The 5051-nt window shown below is 38.8% G+C and overlaps 1 long non-coding RNA gene across 1 annotated transcript; it reads left to right on the top strand.

Moving 5' to 3' along the window:
* Positions 1-3993: 3993 nt before the first annotated feature.
* Positions 3994-4570, top strand: LOC131527631 (uncharacterized). Its single transcript, XR_009267707.1, has 4 exons — positions 3994-4016; positions 4110-4220; positions 4308-4378; positions 4483-4570. It is a non-coding gene; the product is annotated as an uncharacterized LOC131527631 (long non-coding RNA).
* The last annotated feature ends 481 nt before the right edge of the window (positions 4571-5051 follow it).

Below are 5051 nucleotides of genomic sequence, written 5' to 3' on the forward strand. Positions count from 1 at the left end.
GGAGGAGTTGTGTCAAAAATACCAGAACAGCTGAAGCATTAATGAAATTATGACACTTATTTCCATACAGTTGAACTGATTTATTTGAACACATCAGTTTCATTTCACATATTCTGTGAATGTTCTCAACACAATTCACTCATATAGATCCACCCAGTGCTGTTGATGTTCAGACTGGTGCCCTTGCAGAGTTGTGAGTTTTCTGCATTTTTATGAAAATGGAGAAACCTGTTGGAACTTAATGTTTACTTATTTTAAACATTTAACATATACAGTGAGGAAAATAAGTATTTGAACACCCTGCTATTTTGCAAGTTCTCCCACTTAGAAATCATGGAGGGGTCTGAAATTGTCATCGTAGGTGCATGTCCACTGTGAGAGACATAATCCAAAAAAAAAAAATCCAGAAATCACAATGTATGATTTTTTTTAACTATTTATTTGTATGATACAGCTGCAAATAAGTATTTGAACACCTGAGAAAATCAATGTTATTATTTGGTACAGTAGCCTTTGTTTGCAATTACAGAGGTCAAACGTTTCCTGTAGTTTTTCACCAGGTTTGCACACACTGCAGGAGGGATTTTGGCCCACTCCTCCACACAGATCTTCTCTAGATCAGTCAGGTTTCTGGCCTGTCGCTGAGAAACACGGAGTTTGAGCTCCCTCCAAAGATTCTCTATTGGGTTTAGGTCTGGAGACTGGCTAGGCCACGCCAGAACCTTGATATGCTTCTTACAGAGCCACTCCTTGGTTATCCTGGCTGTGTGCTTCGGGTCATTGTCATGTTGGAAGACCCAGCCTCGACCCACCTTCAATGCTCTAACTGAGGGAAGGAGGTTGTTCCCCAAAATCTCGCAATACATGGCCCCGGTCATCCTCTCCTTAATACAGTGCAGTCGCCCTGTCCCATGTGCAGAAAAACACCCCCAAAGCATGATGCTACCACCCCCATGCTTCACAGTAGGGATGGTGTTCTTGGGATGGTACTCATCATTCTTCTTCCTCCAAACACGTTTAGTAGAATTATGACCAAAAAGTTCTATTTTGGTCTCATCTGACCACATGACTTTCTCCCATGACTCCTCTGGATCATCCAAATGGTCATTGGCAAACTTAAGTCGGGCCTGGACATGTGCTGGTTTAAGCAGGGGAACCTTCCGTGCCATGCATGATTTCAAACCATGACGTCTTAGTGTATTACCAACAGTAACCTTGGAAACGGTGGTCCCAGCTCTTTTCAGGTCATTGACTAGCTCCTCCCATGTAGTTCTGGGCTGATTTCTCACTTTTCTTAGGATCATTGAGACCCCACGAGGTGAGATCTTGCATGGAGCCCCAGTCCGAGGGAGATTGACAGTCATGTTTAGCTTCTTCCATTTTCTAATGATTGCTCCAACAGTGGACCTTTTTCACCAAGCTACTTGGCAATTTCCCGTAGCCCTTTCCAGCCTTGTGGAGATGTACAATTTTGTCTCTAGTGTCTTTGGACAGCTCTTTGGTCTTGGCCATGTTAGTAGTTGGATTCTTACTGATTGTATGGGGTGGACAGGTGTCTTTATGCAGCTAACGACCTCAAACAGGTGCATCTAATTTAGGATAATAAATGGAGTGGAGGTGGACATTTTAAAGGCAGACTAACAGGTCTTTGAGGGTCAGAATTCTAGCTGATAGACAGGTGTTCAAATACTTATTTGCAGCTGTATCATACAAATAAATAGTTAAAAAATCATACATTGTGATTTCTGGATTTTTTTTTTTAGATTATGTCTCTCACAGTGGACATGCACCTACGATGACAATTTCAGACCCCTCCATGATTTCTAAGTGGGAGAACTTGCAAAATAGCAGGGTGTTCAAATACTTATTTTCCTCACTGTATATGTTTTTTAACCATTGTGGTGAAGAGTGGAGTTTGTGCTTAGATTACTACTAGCTTATTAGCTACTATAAGCACATAAGTGTTATATAATCGGGAAGAATAGAAATGCTGACCATATAAGTCATGTGATTGGCTTTAAATTGATGTATTTTTGTGTTACTCATAAGAACAAACATCCAACATAACACTTGCTCTCACATCAATCTTTTTCAGCCTGCAAATGAGCTAAAACAAACCAAAAAAGGTTGTCAAGTCATTAAGAACAACAGTTTTAACTCATGTAGCCATAGCCTAACCACAAGGCCTACACTTCACAATAATGGTAACCTCAAAAATCGGCATAAACAAAAACTCTTTTAAATGTCAAAAATAGCTGAACAACAAACTTTAAAAAGTCTTTCCCTTTACTAAAAAACACATTAAGCAGTACTTAATTTACAGATTTACACTCCTGATCTAGCCCTATGCAAAGCATGCTGGGAACTAGAAATCCACTTCCCAGTTTCAGGATTTACAGAAGTTTCTGTTATGTTGGTTTTGTAGTGTTACCGTTGTCGTGAAGAGTAGAACCTGTGGTTAGGTTCAGGATGGACGGCAAAACTTTAAGATTGTGTGTGCTTTATGTTGTTTGATTATTTACGTGTAAATGTATAGTGACAACATTTTTGATTATCACGTTAGTATATGCTGTTGATAATTAACAACAAAAGATCATTGTGAACACAATGTTTATATAAACAAACCACATATTTATGTTCAATCATTTAGCAAACACTTTTATCCAAAGCAACTTATAAGTGATGACAATAGAAGTAATCAAAACCAACAAAAGTACAATGAAATGCAAGTGCTATGACAAGTCGTGGTTAGCCTAACGCAGTACACGTCAAGTCAAATCACCTTTATTTATATAGTGCTTTTAACAATACAGATTGTGTCAAAGCACTTAACAGTATCAAATTGGAGGACAGAGTGTCAGTAATGTATAATGATAAGATTAAATACTCAATTTTCAGTTAAAGGCATTTCATTACTGAATTCAGAGATGTCATTGTCTAGCTCAGTTTAGTTTAAATAGTGTCTATGCAATCAAATGGACGATAATCGCTGTAAATTAATACACATAACAAGGTGTGTGTTTTTTTATATACATACATATATATAGATAGATAGATAGATAGATAGATAGATAGATAGATAGATAGATTTGGAATAGAGTGTGTTAGAGTTAGAGGGTCAAATATAGATGGACGAGATGTGTTTTTAGCCGATTCTTGAAGATGGCTAAGGACTCAGCTGCTTAAATTGAGTTGGGCAGGTCATTCCACCAGGAGGGAACAGTTAATGTAAAAGTCTGTGAAAGTGATTTAGTGCCTCTTTGGGATGGCACAATAATGTGTCGTTCACTTGCAGAACGCAAGCTTCTAGAGGGTACGTAAGTCTGAAGTAGTGAATTTAGGTAAAGGGGTGCCGAGCCAGTGGTGGTTTTGTAGGCAAACATCAATGTCTTGAATTGTATGTGAACAGCTATTGGTAGCCAGTGCAAATTGATGAACAGAGGTGTGACATGCGTTCTTTTCGGCTCATTAAAAATTAATCTTGCTGCCATGTTCTGGATTAATTGTACAGGTTTAATAGAACTGTCTGGAAGACCTGCCAAGAGAGCATTGCAATAGTCCAGCCTGGACAGAACAAGAGCCTGAACAAGGAGTTGTGTTGCATGTTCCAAAAGAAAGAGCCTGATCTTCCTAATGTTGAATAAAGCAAATCTGCAGGACTGGGTAGTTTTAGCAATGTGGTCTGAGAAAGTGAGCTGATCATCAATCACAACTCCAAGGTTTCTGGCTGTTTTTGAAGGAGTGATGGTTGATGTGTCTAACTGGATGGTGAAATTGTGATGAAGTGGTTGGTTTGATGGAACCACAAGCTGTTCTGTCTTGGCAAGGTTGAGTTGAAGGTGATGGTCCTTCATCCAGCAAGAAATGTCTGTTAGACAAGCTGAGATGCAAGCAGCTATCATCAGATCATCAGGATGGAATGAGAGGTAGAGTTGAGTGTCATCAGCATAGCAGTGATATGAAAAGCCATGTTTCTGAATGACAAAAGCTCCAGCTGTGGTGTCTTTGTGATGCTGGTAAATGGAGGGGGAAAGTGGTTTACATAAACACTGTCTTCACCTTTTCCCATATGACACTGTGCCTATTAATTTTCATTGCTGTCCTTCTAGATGGCGAAACCGGTGGTGGAAGAGTTCCCAAAAATTCCTGACAGCATTAATATAAGGAGATGATGTGCCACTACAGGAAAAATGTGGCCAATGAAATTTTGCTGGCATCAGGTATAAAGTACTTTGAAAGAACAGTATATTTCCATGTCAGACACAGAGAGATGAATTATAATCCTATCTACATTCAAATGATTGCAGTGTGAAGAGAGGAGTACTGCTCTGTGTGTGGAGAAAAAGAAAGAGCCCAAACAGAGGAGCAATGCATCTGGGTATTCACTACGCCATTTCTGCCTGTTGACTGTTTTCACAACTACATTTAATAATTCCAACACTTTCTTAATACATCTAACAACATGTCCTATTTCCCTTCCAGATTCAATGTGAATTATGCCAGAGGTAGTTTCATGTTCAGTGCCTCAACATTAATCTGCTACCAGAAGAACAAGCATGGATTTGTGATGTGTATTTGAAAGCTATTTAGTTAGAGGAGCTGATGCTGAAAGTGTGTTTCAATTGTAAGAAAATAGTTTTGCACTGATAAGGGACAACGCAAACTATGAAAACATATTTTATTACATAAACAGTTTATACATAGAAAATAATTAAATTTTCGATTCATCAAAATATCCACCATTAGCAGCTGATAACCTGGGCCAAGTTTAAACCAGTAACCAGGCATCACAGCTGGCAAAGGGGCATGTCTGACTTTGACATGTATATATTGCCATTAGTCAAGTCAAGTCAAGTTGAGCTTTATTGTCATTCCGCTACATGCGGGGGCATACAGTGGAACGAAATGTCGTGCCTCACAGGACCACGGTGCTACATAAATACAGGCATACAACAATGGAGTAAGACAATATAAACCCATACACAACTATCCTACTGATAGATTTTGACTATAAATATAAATATACTATCTATAAAAAAGTACCTATACAA

The sequence above is a fragment of the Onychostoma macrolepis genome, chromosome 20, assembly GCF_012432095.1.
Source record: "Onychostoma macrolepis isolate SWU-2019 chromosome 20, ASM1243209v1, whole genome shotgun sequence".
In the NCBI taxonomy this organism is placed as follows: Eukaryota; Metazoa; Chordata; class Actinopteri; order Cypriniformes; family Cyprinidae; genus Onychostoma; species Onychostoma macrolepis.